At 44.1% G+C, this 27,743-nt stretch overlaps 1 long non-coding RNA gene across 2 annotated transcripts; it reads right to left on the bottom strand.

Annotated features, from left to right (window-relative positions):
- Positions 1-24,117: 24,117 nt before the first annotated feature.
- Positions 24,118-26,816, bottom strand: LOC123134792 (uncharacterized). 2 transcript variants are annotated; one of them, XR_006465734.1, is made up of 7 exons: positions 26,749-26,816; positions 26,585-26,661; positions 25,385-25,570; positions 25,265-25,301; positions 25,108-25,173; positions 24,478-24,660; positions 24,118-24,381 (listed from the first exon to the last, which is right to left on the bottom strand). It is a non-coding gene; the product is annotated as an uncharacterized lncRNA (long non-coding RNA). The 2 variants fall into 2 exon arrangements; XR_006465735.1 differs by having other exon boundaries at positions 26,585-26,795.
- Positions 26,817-27,743: the final 927 nt, after the last annotated feature.

Here is a 27,743-nt window from a genome sequence, read left to right on the forward strand (position 1 = left end):
GGCGTCGAGGTGGAGACCTCCTGGTCCTTCACGCCTCCATCGGGCACCATCTAAATATCTTCAAACAGCCAACAATCAAGCATCTCCGGTCTGGACGAGGGCGGTGGCCGGCGAGCGTGGGTAAGTTGTAGGGGGCGAGTTGAACCGATGGAAGACGGAGGAGAGAGTCCGGGCGTGATTTCCTGGCTTTTTGGAAGAAAAACTTTTTGTAGGAGTTTTGGGAAGAAATCGAGTCTTTTTTCTTTTTGAGTAAAGGAGGAAGGCTCCTTCGATCGCGCTTGGACGAGCGGATGGGCTTGGCCCAGTTTGTTTACCAGACGGTGTTCCCCTAACCCTATCCGAATCCGATACATATTGCGATCGTGGAGACCCACTCGCCTACAAGTAAACGAGTCAACCTGAACAGAGCACGCACACCCTCTCGTCTGAGTTCCTTTGTCTATTCCATCGATCGCCGGCCGGTGGATTGAGATGGAGGGCTCAGCGTGCAAACCAGCGACCGCGGAGACACCGGCGCCGATGGGCCCGGACGCTGCCGACGAGGAGAGGGCGTATGAGGCGAAGAAATTCGCTTCACACGTTCGTGTCTGGGAATCTGCATGGGGCAAAACCTGCGGTTTCTTCACGGACTCGAGTGAGCACCGCATGTCAAAGCCGGGGCTTGAACTTGGGTTGGCTAGCAGCTACCCCAGCTGCCCAGCCAACAGGTCGACACCCCATCCTCACGAGCTCAATCAATCAATCTCGTTTAACTAGCAGCCGTCCCTCCTTCGTTCATGCATGCATGCTAGCTTCTGAGATGTGCTTTCTGCATGTAGCGGCGCTAAGCTCCATGCAGTTTACACACTACACGCTCGGACACATGTCATCCCAGGGTGCCGGGTCCAACCCGGCAACCTTGCAGGTCCTCTCCATCAAACTCGCAAAAGTACCGGTGGCCTCCGGTGGCCAAGTTGCTTGCTCCCCACTATCTGGGGAACTGATGTTCGATGATAGTGGATTCACTCATATAGTTAATCCCTCGTCTAGCCAAATTGTATCTCTTGATTCAAAAATTGAAGCAATGCCGGAGTGTTTTGATGGCTACCTATATCTATCGAGGCAAGTTGTTTCTGTAGAAACTGAAGGAGTGTTGGACATTGTCATGCAAACCTACTTCAAATCTGACGACATAGCTGCACATGGTCATATTCGTTTCAGGCCCAACTATTGCGGCATAAGCCGGGATAAATTTGCCCTTGGTGATGCTGAGGTATTGGTTACTGTTGCTTGGTCCCTCGTGGCTACGAGCAAGCGGGAAATCGTGGCAGAACGGATAGCGATATGAATCTGGAGATAGGATATTTGGTTGTGGAACACCAAGAAATCCTTACTCTGATTTCCATGTGGTTGATTAGAGTTTTGTAGTGTTTCTGTAAAGTGCTATATGTAATTTTTCCAGCTATTTTTGTATTGTATGATATCAATCTTTGTACCTGTATTGACAGCTTATTCGACTGTGACTATAAGTTATGCCGTGTGTAGCGCTTCAGTTTTCGTTAATCAACATCATTATTGCCAATTTGTTGTGTGTTGGTCATCTTGTTGACTTTCACTTCTGGTAGCACAATGCTTGGTTTCATGGACGATTCATTATTCACTAGAAAAGAGGCGTGGGTGAACCCTTATCACAAAAGTATGTGCAAAACGTTTATAGGTGAATATATTTGGGCATAAGCTTCCTAGGCGTTTATACCACAAAATTATCCAGATGACCATTTGCACAGATTTTGTGCCACTCAACCTGTACTCTAAATAGGGTCTGCGGTACAACCATGTGCTACACTAACAGATGTATCAATCAACCTTGTTTAACCAGTGGTTCATGTTATGTCAGATCGCCACTGTATAAGGTTTGGTTATCTAGTATAGTTCACATAGCTGGCAAAGACGAGGGCCTTTTTTTTCAAGAGTACGCAAATTGTGCACCATATCTTTATAAAAAGACGAGGGCTTTGTGAGGAAGAAAATGTCCGGGGATTGTGTGTGTGTGTGTGTGTGTGTATGTGTGTGTGTGTGTGTGTGTGTGAGAAAGAGAGAGAGAGAAGTTGACGGGACAGTGGGGATCGAGGCTCTCGTGGACGCGCGGATGAGTCAGCTTCAGGAGCGCCACGGCGGAGCTATGCCTCCGGCCTGAATCAGGGAAGAGAGTACGGACGGCGAGCACGGCGAGGTGCGCGCGGTTCTTTGGGTGTTGGGCACGACACGACACGGTGCGGATGCGGCGGCCAAAGAGGTCTCCTTGCTCAGCGCCTGCATCATGAGCAGGAGCAGGAGCATGGCCGCCTTCCCCGGCGTCGGCGTGGAGAACCAGGCATACATAGCTCAGGATGAGCTAGCATTCTGCCAAACATTGTTCGTGCGGGCAGCGCAAATAGGAGGCTTGGGTGGGTAGGTTAGAGTTGAAGGCGACAGTGGTGCTTCGACCGGAGAGGTGGATAAGGAGGACAGAACACGAGTATATGACAACATGCATGTACTGCACCCAGGAGCGAGCGCGGTGTAGAAGTGCATGCTCTAGCCAATGCAACCAAAAGACCGATCTGATGAAAGAGACTAGGCAGCACATTATACGTCATACTCTCCCTCACATGTGGCTCCCTCAAGCCTAAACGTGGAGTAGTTGAATTGCTAGGTGTTTATGTGCACATGCCACCGGTGAACTACTTTGAATATGATGACATCAATAACTATGATACTATATTGTGCATAACATGTGATGCAACTATTTTACCAATATGAATTGTTTAACTCAAGAGTAAAAATACTATGTCTAAATCAGAACAAAACATTCCCATTGTTTTTTAGAGGGTGGAGGTGGGGGGGGGGGCGATGGTCCCCTCTCTTTTCGGGGCAGGTTGGGATTTGGGGACTTCATAGGGTTGGCTCTTGACTATGCTCTGTTCGATCTCGCCGGCACACACATGAGAGAGGGAGGGACGTTGAGTGGGTGAGAGTCTCTCTTTTGTTTTTTCTTTCTATATATCTGGACGTGCATTGCTCAGGTAATAATAATTAAACAATTTAAAAATAAGGTAGAGATAGTAATTATTAAAACATTATATGGTAGTCACGTATATAGTCACACGCTCACAAACACACAACATCATAATATCATAGTAATGTCTGCTAAAACACACCAAGATATACGGTAGTAGTCACGCACCACATAACATGCGCAGCGGCAGGGGCGGTGGTGAAGATCATAGCTGCGACGCTGGCGATCCAAGCAAAGAAAGTCAGGACCCCGGCGGACTCATCCACAACCCACTGTGGAAGATCACGAACATGGGGAAAGCCCAAAAACCATTATTCCCATCGCCGCTGCTGCACAAACTTAACCGGTATAAAAAAACTCAAAACCCCTACTGGGCGTGAACGGAACTGACAAATCTTCGGTCCCAGCACCCTTTTGCCAACATGGTGGTCCATGGAAGGTAGGGAACCTGCGGCGGAACGGGTGGGTGGAGGGGGGGGGGGAGTTACCTCCTTGCCACCTCTACTCTTGAACCCCAGAAAAAAATGATTCGTTGATGTGCATGTAAAAACAGATCTATTGGTACGGTGTGCCGAGATCATTTATATGATTTTGTTTTGTGATTAAAATCATATCAACAGGTGTTATGTGCCGGGAAGGACGTGTGCAACGATGTACATGCAGGTCCTTTGCCTTTTACTTTGTGGAAATAATAGTACCATGTAAGCTTCTCTCGGTTGTCCACAAAACATGCCGTACTTTGGCAACACACGTCATCACTGCTGTGAAATTTTACAAGTGATTTAGAGTAAAATTAAGTGCCCTAGCTTGGTGGCATTTTTTTGCGAAAAGATCAGATCTATTATAAATATTCACCTGAAGTACAAATCAAACTTAATTAAAATACATCGAGGTTCATGGGCCATCGAACGAGCATGGCCGGCGCGAGTAGCTTGGTGGCATTTGATTACCACTTCCGTGATGTCTCATGTCATTCTCATGCTCATATGTAAGTGATAGGATCATGGAAAGTGGAAGCAACAGCACATAATCAACTTCGATCTAATGGTGCTTCTCTGTACCCAGTCACGAGCTCCGGGCCAAACACCCTATAGGCGATGTTTATTTTTCCTGTAGTGGTAGGTCCGGCCCTAATTATTTATTTGTGGTAATGGTAGTGTTTTGCCTCATTACCTTGTTGAGGTGGTTCCTTTGAAGAATATTTCTCATAGTATTTTGTGTTGTCATGATATGGCTGGTGCCAATGATTCTTATTGTATTTCATCCATCGTTGTTTTTACCATTTTGGGCCTTTTGTCCTTCTTAGCCAAGGAAGACCTTTGGTTTTTTTGCGAAGAAGAAAGCCTTTGGTTTTGTATGACTTTGCTCTTTGTAGGCGTGACCATTTATGTGTTTACATTAGTATTGGTTGTGTCCATCCTAATCACACAAAGGTAATTTCTTTTTCTCAAATTAAAGGTAGGGTATCTAAATATTATGTTTTTATTCACTTCATGTTATATTGTAAGTCAATAAACAACACTCCTTACCGGAAACCAGTTTCCTAGAGCATCTACAACCGCAATTGCCTAAATCCGACACCCAAACACACGTGGAGCGCGTCCGTGGACAGTGACCGGACAACAAACAATAAATTGATTCCATAGCCACATACAAGATTTCGAAATCATCAAATCCATATTATTACATACAACATACAACGTAAAACCTAATCTAAGCAGAACTCAGCCGGCTCTGTTGAGCCCATGTCTGGTGGCCGGCTGCGCTCCTCAAAGTGTTGGTCCTGCCACAGACAAGGTAGAGTAAGACATGAGACAGAGTAAATTACACAGAAGTACCATAATTAAGGCATTAGAAGCAGATTGATACCAAGATTGATAAATTTTACATGTCAGTATCAATTTTGGGGCGAGGCGTTGCAAAAAAGCTAAAACTGCTATTTATACGTATTGACGGGGAAACTGACCGGTTGGACCCGCCTGTCAGATGCTGACGTGGCAATTTTTTACAAAAAAACTCCCTCGCTTTGTACGTAATCACGTAAATGTCCAATTATTTCAGGGAAAAAGGCTCCTATGAGAGGCTATTTTCCGTTCGTAATTTCAACCACCGATTCGGACTCGTTTGAAAATTTGCGCCGGTTTCAACAAGTAAATAACACAAACAAAAATTGAATCCGGCGCAGCATTTGAACCGCCGACCTGCGGTCCAGATGGCAGCCACGGCGTCGTACAAAGGGCGAGACTCGTTTTATACGAGCACGCATACGTTGGGCCGGCGGTTGGCCCAGCGAGGCTGCGCGCTGGGTTACTGTTTTTTAATCATGATATTAATACATATATATTTTGTATTATTAAGTGTCAAGCACCAGACTAGAACACAGGCACGGCCGAAATTTCATGTGTCTGCGCTGGACCACAACCATGCACAATTATTATGTATCCTAATTATATTATTCAAATACACAACTATTAAAACTAATATGCCCAACACACAGTTTTTTATTTGAGTTACTCGCATATTGATTGTATTTTTTAGAATGCACTGTTAATTAAAAAGTTGACAACATGTATTAAAAATAAATGTGTCATCATAATAAATTTTAGAGATGCATTAAAACTGTTCAACTTTTATTTAAAAAGTCGACCTTTCTCTTGAAATGCAAGAATGATTTACACAATAAGTTGTTAGCATTTCTTGAAATACAAATAATTCACCATGTATTATGAAAATGTTCACCATAATGCTTTTGAAGCTCATTGTGTATTAAGAAAATGCTCACCATAAATTACAAAAAAATCACTGCACATTAAGTAAACTTTTCATCATATCTTAAGAAAATATTTCAACATACATTACATAAATATTCAATTTGCATTCAAAATATGTTCAACGTTCATATTATTAGAAAAGTGTTCCCTGTTTGTAAAGAAAAGTTCATCATGTATTAAAAATGTTCACTATAAGTTAAGAAATTGTGCAATCATAATATTCTTGAAAATCATCATGTATTAAGAAAATGTTCACCATAAATTACGAAATTTTTACCGCGCATTATGCAAAATGTCATCATATCTTAAGAAAAAAATTCAACATATATTAGAAAAATATTAAATGGCATTGAAAACATGTTCAATGTATATTACCAAAAGTTCATTACATGAAATAAATGTTCACCGTTCATCATATACTAAAACCCATCATAAAAAATGTTCAGTAAATATGTTAAAAATCCAGGAGAAAAACCAACCTAGAGAATGAAAAAAGAAAGAAAAACCTAAAAATAAACCAAAACCAGAAAAAAACATAATAAGTAAGAGAAATGAAACATAAAGAAATCTGGGCAACGAATGAGCCCCAACACGACGCAAATTTACTTGTTCAACCCGACGCAAATTTTCAAACGAGTCCAAATCGGTGGTGGAAATTACAAACGAAAAAAAAAGCCTCTCATAGGAGCCTTTTTTCCTAAAATAATTGGGCATTTACGTGACTACGTACAAAGCAAGGGAGTTTTTGTGTAAAAAACTTGCCACGTCACCACCCGACAGGCGGGCCCAACCAGTCAGTTTTCCTGTCAATACGTATAAACAACAATTTAGCCTCTTTTGCAACGACTCGCCCCAAAGTTGGTACTGACATGTAAAAATTACCAATCTTGGTACCAATCTGCTTCCAATGCCCCAATTGTGATACTTCTGTGCAATTTACTCCATGAGACATGATGGGCCGGCTCATGGGAGGAAGTATGGGCTACTTTTCCGGGTCAAGTCATAGGTGGGCTGCGTGGAAGGGAGAACGGATCGTACCACGTCGGGAGGAGGTCGAACCATGAGGAGGATACCCGACCGTGTGCTGGCCATTGTGTCAAGGAAAACATTTAAAATAAACCAACTGATCCAATGGTCCCGTAAGCCGCGCAGCCGTTGGATCTTTCTCGATCGAGTGGACCACATGAAGGCAGCGTTGAGGTGAGGGAAGCTTCCTAAGATCATCTCCAACAGCCGCGCGATATAAGCGCCGCGCTGGAAATTTATAGTTTTTTTTGCGCGCGCTCCAGCGGAGGCCCAAAAAAGCGTGTGCGGCAAAAATGGTTCGGCGCGCGGTGCGAAACGGCATCGCGCCCCGCTTATTTTGTGTACCCGCTCCCGCGTGTTGCACACTCGAGCGCCCGCGCCGCGACTTCCACCTACCGCCATTCCAGGCGCTGGCGTCGCCGCCCGCACCATCCCATTTGCTCCGGCGACCCGGCGGCGCTTCGCCGACCTATCCCCGCAACGTCGCTGCTTCCTCCATCTCCCTCTAGTCGCCGCCACCCCTCGCGCATGCCATGCCTCTGACGAACAACGCCCGACCACCCACCGCCGCTCGGCGCCCACAAGGTGTTCGACAGAACGCTTGCAAGGTATGTATTGCTTCAACTTCACAGTTTTTAGATGAACTTGGCCCATGTTGTTTATAGTTTTTATAGACTAGTCTAATTCAATATTGTAGATGAGTTCATCATATGATTCTTTCGAAGAAGAATTTGATATTAAAGAGGAGGAGGATCTTGTAATGATTCTAGCTATGCACATCAATAAAAAGCCGAAGCATGGTGGTTCGGTTATGGGTCGGCAGAAAATTTGGAGGGATAAGATCGATGCTGGTAACAGATTGATGAGGCACTATTTTGTGGATAATCCCGTGTACCCCGACTCGTACTTCGGGCGCCGGTTTAGGATGAGCACCGAGTTGTTCACGCATTGCAAAGAAACTGGCGAGCCATGATCGGTTTTTTCAGCAAAGGAGGAATGCTACCAGAGAACTCGGGCATAGCACGTTTCAAAAGGTGACAGCCGCTTTGCGTACGTTGGCATACGGTATTCCGGTTGATCTAGTTGATGACCGCTTGGCCATGGGTGAGAGTCAAGCCATCATGTGTGTCAAGCGTTTCACAGTCGAAATTGTGCAAGTGTTTGGTCCGGAGTATTTGAGATCTCCCAATGCTGAAGACGTCGCAAGGCTTTTGGAGATGAACAAAGCTCGTGGGTTTCCATATATGCTTGGCTTAAAAGATTGCATGCATTAGAGTTGGAAGAACTGTCCTAAGGCATGGCATGGGCAATTCCACGACCAGAAAAAGGGTTCCACTATAATTCTTGAAGCGGTGGCCGATCAAGAGACTTGGATTTGTCATGCTTTTATTTGGAATGCCTGGATCTTTGAATGACGTCAACGTTGTTAATCGGTCACCACTCATGAATAAAATTGCAAATGGTGAACTGCCACCGGTGCAGTTTGTAGCAAATGGAGATGTGGAGAGAACTTTTTGGATTTTGCAAGCCCAATTTGCTATTGTGAGAGGACTGGCTAGATTTTGGGATCAAAAGATCCTTTGATACATCATGCACGCTTGTGTAATCATCCATAACATGATCATCGAGAATGAGCATGGCCAATATTTAGACTACTCTCTATGAGCTCTTGGGACATCCGATGCGAGTGCGGCGGAGTGCTGCGAGGGTGGCCCGATTTGTTGCCTCCTATCATGCCATTTGACGTGCCGAAGCGCATGATGATCTTCAGAAGGATCTTATCGGGGAGTGGTGGGCATGGAATGGTCGACAAAACGCATGATGATTTGTATGTTTAAGTTGTACGTTTGATATTGTAGTGTCGAACTATTTGTTGTATTGGAAGATAAACTATTTGTCTGAGTTGTAATAAAATTAAACTATTTGTTGTTGATTATTTTTTTATGTGTTTGATCTTCTTGCTTTTGTTTAAAGTGTCATATATTGTTTGGGCTGGGCGCGCGTTGTTTTTTTTTGCAGCGCTTACTGAAGCGGCTCGACGCGCTATAGTTTGCAGCGGGCGCTAGAGCTGACGTTGTAAAGCCTTTTTTTTACGCGCGCCTGTTGACAACACTCTGAATGGGAGCGCCTGAACCTTATCCTCTCGCTCGCCCTCTCTATCCATTCGTCTTTCTCCATCCCCTTTCCTCCCACATAGCACTACAACAGGACCACGCCTATAGCAACGCCTTTTTCCGTATCTAAAACTCTATATATGCGTTGCTGATGTCTTTACCAACGGTTTGGGATGCGTTGCCATATCCAGTGTTGCTAGCGCATAATGCAACTTATATTGGCGTTGGTAAAAGGGACCGTGTAACATCTCAAATTTTTCAATTTGGAATGTTATACATAGATCATCATTGCATATCATATTTTTGTTGCATTTTGGCTCGATCCTAGAAACTCTATGCAACTCAAGGACCCACGGAGAGAGTTGGGGATTTCGTTATTTTCTTATTTGAGTTTTCTCAAATTTTGAAAATAGGATCATTGATTTTATTTATTTTATCTGCAATTATTTCTACTACCAAAACTTCAGAGAGGGAATAAAATGACTTTGCCAAAATAAAGAAATAATGAAGATTTAATAAAAAAATCAAATAAGATTTATTTTGGAGTTTTTCGCCCTTTTATTTGGATTTAGGAAAAATGCACGTTTTTCAAAATTGCTTTTAGGCCCAAATAAATGTTCATCTTGTCCGGCTTGATTTTAGAAGCCGGGGAAAATTTATTTTGGGATTTTTGGAGTCCGTTTAGTATTTCTTTCTATTTTTCTTCTGCGTGGAATTATTTAAAAAAAACGCGTAACCGACTTTCGGGCCGTGCCCGAGCGGGACTCCGCTCGGGGGGCACTATATATAGCGCCGCCCCGGCGCCCCAGACCCAGCCGCCCCGACCCCGCCAGCCCACGCCGCCGCCGCCGGCCCACACCGCCAAACCCTAACCCTAGCCGCCGCCGCCGCCAGATCCGCCGCCGCCGCCAGCCGCCGCCGCCCCGCCGACACCGCCGCCCGCACGTTCGTCGAGGTTCGCCGCCGCCTCGACTTCCGTGCCGTTTTTTTAGAAAACTGATCGGTTTTTCGTCGGTTTATTTTCGGTTTTTTTAGTTTCGGTTTTTTTATTAGATCGGTTTTATTTTCGGTTTAGTTTAATTAGCGAGCGTTCGCTCGTTCGTTCGTTTTAACGAACGTACTCGTCAGATCTGTTTAGTTAACGAACGTTCGTTCGTCAGCCCGTTCGTCGTTTTTCTTTTTCTCGGATTTAATCCGCGATTTTTCTGATCGCGATTCCTGATCTGATTTTCGTTTTACTATAACTTTTCGCTCGTTTATCGGAATCAGGCGATTCAAGCGCCTGGAGTTTCATCTCAAAACCCTCTTTCCGAATAAACAACTTAAACAAGTTTTTGCTTCTGTAAAATTTGACTTAGATCTAGATTAGTAAAACGAAGCTGTTTATTTTCGCCGTTTGACTTTCATTGCTTTGTTTGATTTGGTTCTTTTTGCAAACCGGAGTTCTTAAGTTGAACTTTCAGGTTTGATCTTTTATTCGAGTTTTACTTGTGCATTAGATGAGTACTTATTGTATGTTTGTTTGTTTGTTTGTCTGCGATAGAATACCCGGAGTGCGCCGCCTGTTACTTCGAGTCTCTAGGTTTCGCGGATCATCAGCAAGGCAAGTAACACTTTGATCATACCTTTTCTACTACCCAGTTTTTATGCATTAAATCAATCCTCAAACATTGCATGATTAGGATCTAATTAAATTATGGGATGGGAATGTAACGCCCCGGGTACAACTTTCCATATTCGTAACTCCAACTCTTGTCTTATCCGGAGATGCGATATGATATTTCCTTCGTGGTTGGGTTTTTGTCTGTTGTTTTGCATTTTCTTTTTGTTATGCATCTCGTCTCATGGCATCATGCGCATTACATCGGCATCGTTTTCATAAAACTTGCATCCGTTCGGGTTTCCCGGGTCCTCTCCGTTGTCCGTTCGGAGTCCAGACACACTCGCACGCGCCTGCGGTACCTCCGAAATATTTTTTTTAGTGGCATAAAAATGTTCTCGGAATGGGTTGCAACTTGCCATGCGGTCTTATTATAGTGTAGACAGGCCGCCTGCCAAGTTTCGTCGCATTCGGAGTTCGTTTGACTGCCCAACCGTTATATTTATAACCGCGATATAGTCGGTCTAGCGTCAGACGTTTTCGGTATCCGGAAGCTGCCACCGGGTCGCTCTGTTTCTCTCTCTTCTCAGCTCGAGGCATTCTACACAGCCCACCTACAGCCACCTAGTCCCCCTCTCTGTCCGGAGCGCACGATCGCGATCCGAGGGTCCGGAAACCCCTCCTAACCCCTCAAACCCTAGACCCCTGCCTATTTATACACCCCACATGCCATTTTGGCCTTCTCCTCCCTTCTCCTCGAAATCCGTGCCCCCAATCATCAGCCAGCCACCTCCCACCTCCTCTCCTCGAATTCCGTGCCCAGCCAGCACCCCGCCGCCACTTGTCGCGCCCCCTTCATCCAACCCCCGCCGCCGGCGACGCGCGCAGCCAACCAGGCGCTGCCACGTCGCCCCATCCAGCCCCGCCGTCGTGGCCTGCCAGGAACCCAGATCAGGCCCTGGGAAGCCCATCTGGGCCCGAGGCGCCCCAGCCTCCCGCGCCCGAGCGCTCGCGTCCTCCCCGAGATCCCCGAGTCGGCTGCCCGACCCCGCCGCCTCACCGGAGTCGCCGCCGGCGACCACCTCCGCCGCAGGTCACACTGCCGCCCGGTCCCCTCTCTCTCCCTTCCCTTTCTCCTTCCTCTCCTCACCAGCTTGCTCTCTTCCTCGCAGCAAGCCGCCATGGGCGCCTGAAGCTTGGTCCCCCGTCGTTCCCGCGCTCCGATCCGTGCCGCCCCTCGCCGTCCTCGTCCACCTCCGGTCGGATCTGGTGCCCAGGGACCAGATCTGCCCATTCCCGCTATCATCCCATTTGCTGGAGTCCCCACTCCCGCCGAAGTTCATCCGTCCGCCGCCTGTGTCCTCTGCTTCCAGGACGGGGCGCCCGCTCGTCCGCGTCGTCGCGCGTTGACCGGCCCCCAGCCCCCTCGTTCGGTCCAGCAAGGCCCAACGGCGACCGGCCCAGCCAGCGCCAGGAGGGCCCAGCCTCCTCCGCGTCGCCAGGCCCAGCCGGAGCCTCTCCCTCCTCGCCATCTTCGGCTAGGCCCATGGGTGAGCTCCCCACAGCCCCTCCTGTTCAGCCCGCAGTGCACCAGATTCGGCCCGTTCATGTTTTTTTTTCAGATTCTGCGAATTTAGGTTTATTCCGAGGATTTACAGTTTTATAGAAAAGTCCTTGCACCTCCTGCATTAAATAATTAATTAACCGTGCATCGGATTAAAATAATTTATATATGTAAAATGCTCAGAAAATTGTGTAGATTAATAATATGCCACATTTCATCCATGTTTGAAATGTTTAAAATGTTGTTTGCATATCATTTGCATGTATGCCATGTTAAAATGCTTTATTTCATAACTAATTAACCGTAGCTCCATTTTAAATAAACTTTATATGTAAATGGGTGGAAAAATGCCTAGATTAACATGGTCCACTTTATGTTGCTGTTTAACAACTCTAAAATTGTGTTTAGGGCAGAACAGTACCGAATCCATGATTTGCATATGGGGATTTTCCGGAATTGTTGTTTGTTGTTTCCGGCCTCATTTAAACTTGCCTAGATAGGTAGTTTCATTATGTTTCACCTCTTGCCATGTTTAATAACATTTAATATTGTTGGGTACATAACCGAGATCAAACTAAATAATGGATGTGGTGTTTCGTCAATATGCAACTCGTTGCATATTGAGCTCCACTTAACTTGTAGTATTGTTTGTTGCACTTTGCCATGTCATGCCTCATTAAACCGGACATGCATCATACTTGATTGTGCATCATGCCATGCTTATGTGATGGTTGTTTACCGTGTTGTTTGTTTCTTTCCGGGTTGCCTTCGGTTTCGTTCTGGAGTTGTGAGGATTCGTTCGACCACGTCCGCTTGTCTTCTTCATGGACTCGTTCTTCTTCCTAGCGGGATTTCAGGCAAGATGACCACTACCCTGGATCTCACTACTATCATTGCTATGCTAGTTGCTTCGTTCTATCGCTTTGCTGCGCTACCTATCATCTGTTTGTCGAGCCATCCCATGTTGCCATGAACCTTTGACCTTTGACACCTTTCCTATGCAAACCGTTGTTTGGCTATGTTACCGCTTTTGCTCAACCCCTCTTATAGCGTTGCTAGTTGCAGGTGAAGTTGAAGATTTCTCCATGGTGGACAGGATTTTGGTTGGGATGTCACAATATCTCTTATTTTATTAATGCATCTATATATTTGTTAAAGGGTGGAAGGCTCGGCCTTATGCCTGGTGTTTTGTTCCACTCTTGCCGCCCTAGTTTCCGTCATACCGGTGTTATGTTCCCGGAGTTTGCGTTCCTTACGCGGTCGGTGATTTATGGGACCCCCTTGACAGTTCGCTTTAAATAAAACTCCTCCAGCAAGGCCCAACATTGGTTTTACCATTTGCCTCACCACCACCTATATTTCCCTTGGGAGTACTTAACCCAAGGGTCATCTTTATTACAGCCCCCCCGGGCCAGTGCTTGTCTAAGCGTTGGTCCAAACTAGAGCACGGTGCGGTACCATCCCTTGGCAACTTGGGTTACGTCAGTACCTGTACGCTTAGCTTATCCGGTGTTGCCATGAGAACGAGATATGTGCAGCTCCTATCGGGATTGTCGACGCATCGGGCGGTCTTGCTGGTCTTGTTTTTACCATTGTCGAAATGTCTTGTAAACCGGGATTCCGAGTCTGATCGGGTCTTCCTGGGAGAAGGTCTATTCCTTCGTTGATCACGAGAGCTTGTCATGGGCTAAGTTGGGACACCCCTGCAGGGTATAATCTTTCGAAAGCCGTGCCTGCGGTTATAGGCAGATGGGAATTTGTTAATGTCCGGTTGTAGATAACTTGACACCAGATCCGAATTAAAACGCATCAACCGCGTGTGTAGCCGTGATGGTCTCTTCTCGGCGGAGTCCGGGAAGTGAGCACGGTTTCTGTGTTATGTTTGACGTAAGTAGGTGTTCAGGATCACCTCTTGATCATTACTAGTTGACGACCGTTCCGCTTGTTCTCTTCTCGCTCTTATTTGCGTATGTTAGCCACCATATATGCTTAGTCGCTGCTGCAGCCTCACCACTTTACCCCTTCCTTTCCTTGAAGCTTTGCTAGTCTTGATACCCATGGTAATGGGATTGCTGAGTCCTCGTGGCTCACAGATTACTACAACAACAGTTGCAGGTACAGGTTATGCAATGATCATGATGCGAGAGCGATGCTTGCTTGCGTTGAGTTCTTCTTCTGCTTCTTCGATCAGGGGATAGGTTCCAGGTCGGCATCCTGGGCTAGCAGGGTGGATGTCGTTTGAGTTTCTGTTTGTGTTTCATCTATAGTCGGATGGTGCTCTTATGTATTGTGATGTTGTATTCGTGTGGCATTGTATGCCTTATGTATGTATCCCCATCTATTATGTAATGTTGATGTAATGATATCCACCTTGCAAAAGCGTTTCAATATGCGGTTCTATCCTTAGTGGGACCTTCGAGTCTCTTTAGAAAGTATCGCATATTGGGCGTGACAGGGAAGTAGATGAGGTAGTACCTATTACCTATTTCATTATCGAACCTTTGGGAGTTACTTCTACATTTGCTTATTTCGCCATGCTATGCTAGTAGACGTGGATTGGATGAGTGTATCCATGACAGATGTGAGATTTGTTAAATTAATGGTTTATTTAAGGTGGCAACTTAAACACACATCTGGGTGGATTGAGGCACCTGGTTTCCATCAGGACTTGCCTGTATTTCTTCGGACCGCCACCCAGGCTCAAAGGGATCATGAGATTATTCAAACTAGAAACTTACGTGTGCAGCCACAAGCTATTATGGGCTCTGGCATAGTTGACTAAGTCGTGCGAACTCTTACGGGTAGACTAGCAGATGTAGGGGAATGTAGGTATACCGGTCTACCCACATGTAAGGTGCTAGTGCTTCTGAAAGACTATGTCTCGGTCATCCGTTTCTCAAACATCATGTAGTGCGAGGAATCAAACGGAGGCGATCGAGTCTTGTGGGGAAAAGCGCGTAAACCTCTGCAGAGTGTACAAACTAATCATGGTTAGCCGTGTCCCCGGTTATGGACGTTTTGAGTATCTAGTACCTGGATATCATGTGAATCTCATCGTGTTACTCTAATTTAATATTGTTGGGTTTAATGAGTACTTTTAATTGGGATTGAGAATGCTGTCAACCATTCTCAATGTTTAACAACCACCATGGTAGTTAAATAAATTTATTCCTTTGTAGTAGGGAAAAACTGGCTTTATGCAAAACTGTAACCATAGAGCTTATCCACCAACCAAATATGCATGTAGTATAGCTTATTCCATTGTTATTTCTCTATGTGTTACTTTGCCAGCATATTCCATGTGCTGACCCGTTTTCGGGCTGCAACATTTCATGTTGCAGACTTTTCAGACGACGAGTAAGGTGCTTTTAGGTCGTGGTTCTATACTCAGTGATGCCGTTGGAGTTGATGGACTCGCTTATCTCCCAAGTCTTCCGCTGTTATCGATTTTAGATGGCGTTAAGCCATATTTATTTCAATAAGTTCTCTTTTGAGACATTCGATGTAATAAGTGTGTGATTGCTACTCTGTTATAAATCCTCCAAGTACTGTGTGGTGTCAGCATTACTGATCCAGAGATGACACTGAGCATAGAGATCAGACTGTTTGAGGTCTGGTCGCTACAAGGTGGTATCAGAGCACACGCTGACTGTAGGACACGGTCACTAAGCTTAAGCCCTAGATCACTACTCTTTCTTCTCATTTCTGACTCCTCATCTTTTCTATTCTTTAGGATGGCGGATGCAAGGATCAAGTTCGCACAACCAGATGAGAATTCACCTTTTGGATGTCACTTGAAGGAATCCACTAGATACCTGAACATAGGAGTACCAAGCTTCAGTGGGACTTTCAACGCCACTTTACCCGAAGAGGAGCGCTGGAGGATTCAAGTCTACATTCCAGGAAGGACATTTGCACCAGTCATGGAACCAATATAATTTACCTTTGATGCACCAACATGGAGCCTAGGAAAGAGCATGGCAGCTCACATCGCCATGGGACGAATTGGAGAAGTTTACTACGATGATCTCAAGAATACTATCTACCAGATTTGTGGGCGCCGAGATGAGCATTGGGAGATGATCACCACCAGGAGGGACAGATCAATCTCAGCTTATATTCAGGAGTTAAACCAACACATCCGACGCCAGGAAAACCAGATGTGCGCAGATATGGAGGAGCTACAGAAGGCTATGACCAGGATCACGGAGTTAGAAGCAGAACTCAAGGCTACACATAAAGACTATATGGAAGAAATCGTCGCTCTAGTAAGACAGAACAGCGACCTTAAGGAGAAGATTGGAGTATTCATGGGAGGATCAACACCCAGAGGAGAAGAGGATGAACCTACTTGCCGAGATAATTATATCATCATCGACGACACCGACTCGGATCCCGACGACAGCGATGATGACTATGTTGATGAAGTTGGAGCAGATATCATGGAATCTGCATCGGAGCAGTTTTTCTAGTTGACCACCATAATAGTAGTAGAATTTTCCACCATTTAATTAGTTTTAGTCCAAGCACTTTTGTAATGATAGTTAGACCGTTGTATGCCCTTGTTTGAATTGATTGGAATGATATTGTGTGTTTTGTCTCATGTGCATATGGGTAGCGTTATCTCACTAGACCTCATTCTATTCTTAACTCTCCCCTTTAAACCCTCAGATGCCTCCGAGACGCGACCCCGAGTTTGTTTTCCCGCCAGAGATCACTCAGTTGATTCAGCAGCAGAATACCTTGATTCAAACATTGGTACAGAACCAAGGCAACAACAACAACAACAACCCACCACCACCACCACCTGTTGACCATCTGGCACGTTTCTTAAGGCTGAATCCGCCGGTGTTTTCCAGTAGCACCGAGCCGATAGTAGCAGATGATTGGCTCCGTAAGATAGGGAGGGAGTTGACCACTGCAGGATGCACGGATGGAGAAAAGGTGAAGTTTGCCGCACGTCAGCTTGACGGACCCGCAGCAGCATGGTGGGAGAATTTTACAGCCACTTACCCTGTAGATACTGTCACATGGAATCAGTTTCAGCAAGCTTTTCGTACTGCCCATGTTTCAGCAGGAGCTATGGCCATGAAGAAGCGTGAGTTTCGCAACTTACGCCAAGGAGGACGGACAGTTGGTCAGTATGTGGATGATTTTAGTAAGCTAGCACGTTATGCCCCAGATGACGTTGATACTGATGCAGCTAAGCAGGAGAAGTTTCTAGAAGGACTGAATGATGAGCTGAGCATGCAATCGATGGTAGCCACTTTTAATAACTACCAGGAGTTAGTAGATCGTGCTCTTATGATTGAAGGGAAGCAGCAGCAGATTGACAATCGTAAGAGAAAGTATGCACAGGGGAAGAACAATTCTGGAGCTCAGCAGAAGCCACGCTTTACCCCAAAGTCAGGAGGACACTTTCAGCATACTCATGGAGGAGGCAGCTCGCACAATCATAATGGCACAAAGAATGGAAACGGGAATGGAGGAAGCAATGGACAAAGCCGCACCAACTCGTCCACACCATCCAAGGTAGACCTGAGTCATATCACTTGTTATAAGTGCCGTAAGACGGGGCATTATGCAAATGATTGACCGGAAGCCCAAAATGGAAATGGCAATGGAAGCTCAGGAAAGAAGCCGAACCCTTTCAACAGGGGGCAAGTGAACCACGTTACCGTGGAGGAGGTTGAAGCTCAGCCAGACGTAGTAATAGGTAAGTTTTTGGTTAAGGCATTTACTGCAGTTGTTCTTTTCGATACTGGTGCATCGCATTCATACATATCAAGGGGATTTGTGGATAAGTTTAGCTTGCCCACTAAGACTCTTAAGACACCCATGCTAGTAAGTTCACCGGGAGCTGAGTTTATGGTCAGTCAAGGATGCTTTCAGGTGCCATTAAGAATAGGAAGGCATGTTTTCCCAACGAATTTAATTATATTGGAATCCCAAGGTTTGGATGTAATTCTTGGTATGGATTGGCTGTTGATGTATGGAGGAAACATTGATTGCGCCAGCAAGACAATTTTGCTTACGACACCAGAAGGAATAAGAATCAAGTATATATCACGGCATGAGCCGAGGAGAGCACATGTAAATTCCTTATCAGGAGTTGTGCAGGAGGAAGTACCAGTGGTAAAGGATTTCCCCGATGTATTTCCAGAAGAGTTGCCAGGCATGCCACTGGATAGAGACATTGAGTTCCTAATTGAACTACTGCCGGGCACTGGGCCGATATCCAAGAGACCGTACAGGATGCCAACCCAAGATTTGGAGGAAATTAAGAAGCAGATTAAGGAGTTGTTGGACAAAGGTTTTATTCGCCCAAGTTCTTCGCCTTGGGGATCGCCAGTACTTCTGGTGGAGAAGAAGGATGGATCGTTAAGAATGGTTGTTGATTATCGCGGATTGAATGAAGTAACAATCAAGAACAAGTACCCACTACCAATGATCAATGATCTATTTGATCGGTTGCAAGGAGCTAAGGTGTTTTCCAAGATCGATTTGCAATCAGGGTACCATCAGTTGAAGATTCGGGAGCAAGATATACCGAAGACGGCTTTTACCACCAGGTATGGGCTGTATGAGTATACCGTTATGTCATTTGGTCTGATTAACGCCCCAGCCTATTTTATGAACATGATGAAGAAGGTGTTTATGGAGTTTTTGGATAAGTCCGTCGTGGTGTTCATTGATGATATTTTGGTTTACTCGAAGAATGAAGAGGAACATAAGGAGCATTTGCGTTTGGTACTCGAAAAGCTCAGAGAACATCAGCTATACGCCAAGTTCAGCAAGTGTGAGTTTTGGTTGAAAGAAGTTGGATTTCTCGGACATGTTATATCCGGAGAAGGTATCGCAGTAGACCCCACTAAAGTTTTCACTATGACTAACTGGGAAGCACCAACAACAGTTGGAGAGATCCGGAGTTTCCTTGGACTCGCAGGATACTACCGAAGGTTTATTGAAAATTTCTCGAAGATTGCGAAGCCTATGACAGAATTGTTGAAGAAGGATACCAAGTTCAATTGGAGCGAGGAGTGTGAGGCTAGTTTCCAAGAGTTGAAGAAACGTTTGGTTACCTCACCAGTATTAATCCTGCCAGATCAGACCAAGGATTATGAAGTATATTGCGACGCTTCACGTCGAGGACTTGGAGGAGTGCTTATGCAGGAGGGAAGAGTTGTTTCGTATGCTTCACGATAGCTTAAGCCTCATGAGTTGAATTATGCTACTCATGATTTGGAGTTAGCAGCCGTAGTGCACGCACTGAAAATGTGGAGACATTTTCTCATTGGGAATCATTGTGAGGTGTACACGGATCACAAGAGTTTGAAGTACATCTTCACGCAGAAGGAGTTAAATCTCAGGCAGAGGAGATGGTTGGAGCTTATTAAGGATTATGATATGAGATTGCATTATCACCCCGGGAAGGCTAACGTTGTAGCAGACGCATTGAGCCGCAAGAGCCACGTCAATACACTAATGATGGGAGGAATACCCAAGGAGTTAGCCGAGGATCTTCATGATCTATGTTTGGAAATAGTTCCGAGAGGCTATGTAGCAGCAATGGAGATTCAGTCTACGTTGATGGATAAAATCAGAGAAGCTCAAAAGACAGATAAGGAAGTTGCCTCTATAAAGGAGGAAATGAGCGAAGGAAAGGCTAAGGGATTTCGTGAGGATGAGTATGATACCCTACGATTTGAGGACCGTGTTTATGTGCCCAATGACCCGAAGATCAGGAAGTTGATTCTGCAAGAGGCACATGATTCACCATATTCGATTCACCCCGGAAATACCAAGATGTATTTGGATTTGAAGGAAACTTTCTGGTGGGCCGGAATGAAGAAGGATATTGCAGAATATGTAGCAGTTTGTGATGTATGTCAGAGGGTGAAGGCAGAACATCAGAAGCCAGCTGGATTGTTACAGCCATTGCCTATACCCGAATGGAAGTGGGACAAACTAGGCATGGATTTCATCACGGCATTGCCCAGGACTCGTTCAGGCTATGACTCAATTTGGGTTGTAGTCGATCGTTTGACGAAGGTAGCTCATTTCATCCCAGTAAAGACTACCTACAGCGGTGCCAAATTGGCTAAGATATACATGACAAGGATTGTATGTTTGAATGGAGTTCCGAGGTGTATCGTATCAGATAGAGGAACCCAATTCACCTCAAAGTTTTGGAAGCAGTTGCACGAAACATTGGGAACCAGGCTGGAGTTTAGCACAGCATTCCATCCACAGACAGATGGACAGACCGAGAGAGTCAATCAGATTTTGGAGGATATGCTTAGATCTTGTGTTTTGGATTATGGATCAAGTTGGAATGACAACTTGCCATACGCGGAGTTTTCTTACAACAACAGTTATCAATCCAGTTTGAAGATGGCCCCTTTCGAAGCCTTGTACGGAAGGAGGTGCAGAACCCCGTTGTTGTGGGATGAGGTTGGAGACCGCCAGTTGTTTGGACCGGATTTGATTAAGGAGTCTGAACAGAAGGTAAAATTGATCCGCGACAGGCTCAAGGTAGCTCAGACAAGACAGAAGAGTTATGCAGATTCGAAACGCAAGGAGACAAAATACGAAGTCGGAGACAGAGTTTATCTTCGAGTATCTCCACTTCGAGGAGTTAAGCGTTTTGGAGTTAAAGGAAAGTTAGCGCCACGTTTTGTGGGGCCATATAAAGTTTTGGAACGCGTGGGAGAAGTAGCGTACAAGTTGGGATTACCTGAGGGATTGTCAGGAGTTCACGATGTGTTTCATGTTTCTCAGTTGAAGAAGTGTCACACAGAGATGGCTGATATACCACTGAGAGATACAGTGCCACTGGAAGCGATTTAGTTGAAGGATGATTTGACTTATGAAAAGAAACCAGTTAGAATTCTGGATTATGCCAGCCGAGTTACACGCAGTAAGGTTATCAAGTTTTGCAAAGTTCATTGGAGCCACCACACCGAGGAGGAAGCCACCTGGGAGCGAGAGGAAGATCTTACCTATTTGCTAGCCAACCCAAATCTCGAGGGCGAGATTCATCTTAAGGGGGGTAAGTTTGTAACATCCCAAATTTTTCAATTTGGAATGTTATACATAGATCATCATTGCATATCATATTTTTGTTGCATTTTGGCTCGATCCTAGAAATTCTATGCAACTCAAGGACCCACGGAGAGAGTTGGGGATTTTGTTATTTTCTTATTTGAGTTTTTCTCAAATTTTGAAAATAAGATCATTGATTTTATTTATTTTATCTTCAATTATTTCTACTACCAAAAATTCAGAGAGGGAATAAAATGACTTTCCCAAAAGAAAGAAATAATGAAGAATTAATAAAAAAATCAAATAAGATTTATTTTGGAGTTTTTCGCCCTTTTATTTGGATTAAGGAAAAATGCGCGTTTTTCAAAATTGCATTTAGGCCGAAATAAATGTTCATCTTGTCCGGCTTGATTTTAGAAGCCGGGGAAAATTTATTTCGGGATTTTTGGAGTCCGTTTAGTATTTCCTTTTATTTTTCTACTGCGCGGAATTATTTTAAAAAACGTGCAACCGACTTACGGGCCGTGCCCGAGCGGGACTCCGCTCGGGGGGCACTATATATAGCGCCGCCCCGGCGCCCTAGGCCCAGCCGCCCCGACACCACCAGCCCGCGCCGCCGCCAGCCCACGCCGCAGCCGCCGGCCCACACCGCCAAACCCTAACCTTAGCCGCCGCCGCCAGATCCGCCGCCACCGCCAGCCGCCGCCGCCGCCGCCGCCCCGCCGACCCCGCCGCCCGCACGCTCGCCGAGGTTCGCCACTGCCTCGACTTCCGTGCTGTTTTTTTTAGAAAACCGATCGGTTTTCCGTCGGTTTATTTTTGGTTTTTTTAGTTTCGGTTTTTTATTAGATCGATTTTATTTTCGGTTTAGTTTAATTAGCGAGCGTTCGCTCGTTCATTCGTTTTAACGAACGTACTCGTCAGATCTGTTTAGTTAACGAACGTTCGTTCGTCAGGCCGTTCGTCGTTTTTCTTTTTCTCGGATTTAATCCGCGATTTTTCTGATCGCCATTCCTGATCCGATTTTCGCTCTTTTATCGGAATCAGGCAATTCAAGCGCCTGGAGTTTCGTCTCGAAACCCTCTTTCCGAATAAACAACTTAAACAAGTTTTTGCTTCTGTAAAATTTGACTTAGATCCAGATTAGTAAAATGAAGCTGTTTTCTTTCGCCGTTTGACTTTCGTTGCTTTATTTGATTTGGTTCTTTTTGCAAACGGGAGTTCTTAAGTTGAACTCTCAGGTTTGATCTTTTATTCGAGTTTTACTTGTGCATTAGATGAGTACTTATTGTATTTATGTTTGTTTGTTTGTCTGCGATAGAATACCCGGAGTGCGCCGCCTGTTACTTCGAGTCTCTAGGTTTCGCAGATCATCAGCAAGGTAAGTAACACTTTGATCATACCTTTTCTACTACCCAGTTTTTATGCATTAGATCAATCCTCAAACATTGCATTATTAGGATCTAATTAAATTATGGGATGGGAAGTAGATGAGGTAGTACCTATTACCTATTTTATTATCGAACCTTTGGGAGTTACTTCTACGTTTGCTTATTTCGTCATGCTATGCTAGTAGACGTGGATTGGATGAGTGTATCCATGACAGATGTGAGATTTGTTAAATTAATGGTTTATTTATGGTGGCAACTTAAACACACATCTGGGTGGACTGAGGCACCTGGTTTCCATCAGGACTTGCCTGTATTTCTTCGGACCGCCACCCAAGCTCAAAGGGATCATGAGATTATTCAAACTAGAAACTTACGTGTGCAGCCACAAACCATTATGGGCTCTGGCATAGTTGACTAAGTCGTGCGAACTCTTACGGGTAGACTAGCAGATGTAGGGGAATGTAGGTGTACCGGTCTACCCACATGTAAGGTGCTAGTGCTTCTGAAAGACTATGTCTCGATCATCCGTTTCTCAAACATCATGTAGTGCGAGGAATCAAACGGAGGCGATCGAATCTTGTGGGGAAAAGTGCGCAAACCTCTGCAGAGTGTACAAACTAATCATGGTTAGCCGTGTCCCCGGTTATGGACGTTTTGAGTATCTAGTACCTGGATATCATACCAATCTCATCATGTTACTCTAATTTAATATTGTTGGGTTTAATGAGTACTTTTAATTGGGATTGAGAATGCTGTCAACCATTCTCAATGTTTAACAACCACCATGGTAGTTAAATAAATTTATTCCTTTGTAGTAGGGAAAAATTGGCTTTATGCAAAACTGTAACCATAGAGCTTATCCAGCAGCCAAATATGCATGTAGTATAGCTTATTCCATTGTTATTTCTCTATGTGTTACTTTGCCAGCATATTCCATGTGCTGACCCGTTTTCGGGTTGCAACGTTTCATGTTGCAGACTTTTCAGACGACGAGTAAGGTGCTTTTAGGTCGTGGTTCTATACTCAGTGATGCCGTTGGAGTTGATGGACTCGCTTATCTTCCAAGTCTTCCGCTGTTATCGATTTTAGATGGCCTTAAGCCATATTTATTTCAATAAGTTCTCTTTTGAGACATTCGATGTAATAAGTGTGTGATTGCTACTATGTTATAAATCCTACAAGTACTGTGTGGTGTCAGCATTACTGATCCAGGGATGACACTGAGCACAGAGATCATACTGTTTGAGGTCTGGTCGCTACAGACCGTTGCAAGACTACAACAGATAAAATGGACTCATACAACACTATTATATGTTGGTGCTTAATGTGCAGGAATCAAAATCCCATTGCTTGCAACAAAATTTTTCCAACGCTTCATGTGTTGGTTCATATATAATGTGCATAATAATAATAATAATAATAATATTGCTATATATTACTAGCGATTAAATTAATGCTCCACATAATTGTGATAATTATATATTTGAAATGAAGGAAAACAAGATAATATACTTAGAGAGGAAGAAATCATGTATTAGATAGAACTGTTGGATTACAATAGTGTATATTACAGGAGGAACATCATCCAAGTGTGATGCATAATCTGACTATTTTCTTGACAACAAAACTTACATTGAAAGCATCAATCAACTTCCCTACAACTTAACTAAAAATCAAGGAGGAACAATATCCAATATACGCCATCACTACAACTTAACTAAAACTGAAAGCATCCATCATCATCATCATCATCATCATCATGAACCGGAACATCAACATCATCATTGCAGTATACTTTTCACACACCATAGAGTCATCCATTTTCTTTTGAATCTACAAACAAGATAACAAAATGAGTTGTTAATACACAAAGATTGCCATGATGCAAGTAGTAATAGAGGCAAGATATTAGTTTTTTTTATGCATTACCGAGAGTATTGCAGTTTTTTCAACTCCGTACCAAATTTTCAGTTTTCACAAGTGCCATATCGACATGCACATCCCGGAATCCATTTCTAATTTCAGCACCATCAAGTTTAAATTTAGGATCACTTGTACCAAGAGCTATGTGCTAGTTATGATTTTTCAGGCTCTTCAAGAATACTTTAGTTCCTGCATGTTAGAGAAAATCAAAGTTACCATTGGCAGAATTATCCTCATCACCCATGACAAGACAGACAAAATAGGGGAACATATGAAATGAATTTGAGCAGTCTTACAAGTAGTTCACTGGCACCCAACCAACTCAGTGAACCACTTTGAGCTCTCTTACTCGCTGCATTAGTAGCTTTTTTTTTGGTCTGTACAACACTCTTATAGCAAAGTAGAGGTAATAAACGAATAAACAAGCTAGCACTATAGTTTGAGCAAAATATGTGTCTGATTACGAAAAGATACTAGCTTGTTCGCAGTAGAAGTTTTTTCTCGCACACGTACACTGACATTCTCAAGCAAAGTATCTTTGTTCTGAACAACGTTCTAATAGCAACATAACCAGTAGATACATAAACATCGAAGCGATATATTTTGAACATATTGTATATGGTAATGGAAATATACCTTGTGTGCAGCAGCATTTATTTTCCCTTGCCGTGTACTAAAATTCTAATCAAAAGTTTCTTGGTTCTGGACAACATTCACAAAGCAACAAGTAAACACATAAACATGGGAGCACTATAGTTTGATCGTAATTTCGTATATCAGACTATGGAGATACCTTGTGTGCAGCAGAACCTTTTTCAAATTGCCGTGCACTGCCACCATTATGAACCATGAATTATATGTTACTATGATGAATAATCATATATTGCAATCAATAAGGAATGAGCAAACTTACCATCTTCATTTTCATCTACATCAGCATTATCACAATATGTGAAACCTTCTTTATCATTAGTAGTTATTTCTTAGACATCAGATGATTCGACATCTTTTTCAACAGAATTACGATGTTCGATTAGTTCTTCTGTCATATAGTCCTCATTAGATTCAACAACGTTAATTCTTGTCGGAGACACATCTGCTGCAACATGACAATGACCAAAAGTTTAAATAAATTATGTAACGTGCAATATAGGTTGTTTCAGAAACTAAAATATATATAACACAATCTAAAAAAACTATAATTCCCAAGCAACGATTTAGTAATTTCTGTTATTCTTACGGTGCATTTTGTTTATATTCACAGTGTCACAAGAAATGCAACTCTACTGCAAAGTTATAGTAATTCTCAACTTTAGTCCTAAATGGTTTCTTTTTCCTAGTGTTTTTTGCTGAATTTTGTTTGTTGCTCCCAGCAGGTACTAAACTACTTTATTTGGTATGTGTGCAGTGTATTCTACCACAAAGTTTTAAGTAATGTAATTGTTCTGCAAAGTGTAATACATTTTGAAGCATTAGGCTCATAGTTGTTCTGTTGCTCCTTAAACTAATGATGTTTTGTCCACAGTGTATCTATTGTATGATTTACAGTGTAGCAAGGACTGTAATTCTACTGTGTAGTTATAGTAAATTTGAATCAGAGCATCCAAGTGTGTTTTGCTGCTCCTAGTCTGATACTAAAGTACTAATAACAGTGACATTTTGATTCATTTTTACGGTGGGCTTTTACAACGATTCATTGTTATTTGGCCAGAGTAATTGGTGGTGGTCTCAATTTTACAATAGCATTGATATAATCTGATAAATGTTTCATGTTTCTTCGGGTTTGTTTTTGTCATTAGACTGAAGCAACTCAATGGAGAAACACTAGCGGGGCCGGTAGATAAAATTGACATCGACATACTGATGACAAGTACAAACAGGAACAAATTGTCAGGCACCAATTGGCCGGAAAATCTGATTGAAAAAGTTTTCAGTCGACTGACAGTGAAAACTTTTGCAATGAGTAAACTGAACAATGAATCAATTTCAGATTAAACTAGAATCGTGATCTGATCTCTATGTATATCTATCGGTGGGTGAAGAAAAAAACAGCTTAGAACCAATACGGAGGGCATGCATTGCAGCAATGAGGGATAAGGAGCAGGGCACTTACTAGATGAACACGCAGGATTGTTACCACCACGTACCAGCCGGATCTTGACAATCTACCACCACGTACCAGGGCACTTCCTAGATGAACACCATGAATTGTAGCAATGAGGGATAGAGAGCAGGGCACTTACTAGATGAACACGCAGGATTGTTACCAACACGTACCAGCCGGATCTAAACAATCTAGTCGGATTTGCCTTGCAAGAAAGACGTGAATTGATTAAGAGCACAGATCGGTGGAATAGGGAGCAAGAGAGGATAATTGTGGGGAAGTAGATCGGCAACTAACCTTGCTCAGCTTGTGGTGACGCCTCCGCCACCGGCCGGAGAGCGTTTTTGTGTAGCTGGGGCTACACGGTGCCCTTTATGAGGGCCATGAGGGCCATCCATTCATTGTCATGGTTCATGTGGATATGTGCAGCATCCTGTTGTTGCCAGGCTGTTAGTCCTTAATCCTCTGGCGCGAACCATAGCAATTCCGATTTTTTTGATGGTCCTAGCAGGCCACTGTTCACGACATGACTTGACATGCGCCCAGCTACCTCTGTTTTGACCGCTCGTTGCTTTTATCAAACGAGAAGGCCCCAGTCACTGTTCATCGGAACAGTGAACAAATTCTTTTTCTATCAGCGCCAGACCATTGTCTCATGCAACATGTCGGCCTATGAATGAAAACCAAAACGAAAGCAAGTGCGACACATCATTCATTTTATTATTCCGTGACTGCCGCTCCAAAAATAACAAATTATTATTGTGTGTTGGCTGCCCCATTTTTACATTAAAAAATGGTGGAAGTGTCCAGATCACGTGAACCTCTGAACTTGTACATGCATGTGAGACTGATTTTAGGAGAAAGGCCCAACGTGTGGCTGTGCATGCATGTCAAAAGCAATTTAGAGAGTTTATTTAAAAACAACTTTTCAGGGAGTTGGAGTGCATGCACCGGTCTATGCGTTGTCACTTCAACCTGCCAGGCCCAGGCCTGCCATACCTGTTTTCTGCTTACAACAGCCTGCTAATTGGGCTGCTACTGCAAAGTCCCTGCAGCCACTGTTGATGATGCTCTGCTAGCACATATCTCCATACACTGACGGACGGCACAGATAGCAGGCTCTGTGTAGGCCGAGCTACACTGAAACTTTGCGCCACCGGCCGCCGGG

This window comes from Triticum aestivum, chromosome 6B (genome assembly GCF_018294505.1).
Source record: "Triticum aestivum cultivar Chinese Spring chromosome 6B, IWGSC CS RefSeq v2.1, whole genome shotgun sequence".
Taxonomy (NCBI): domain Eukaryota; kingdom Viridiplantae; phylum Streptophyta; class Magnoliopsida; order Poales; family Poaceae; genus Triticum; species Triticum aestivum.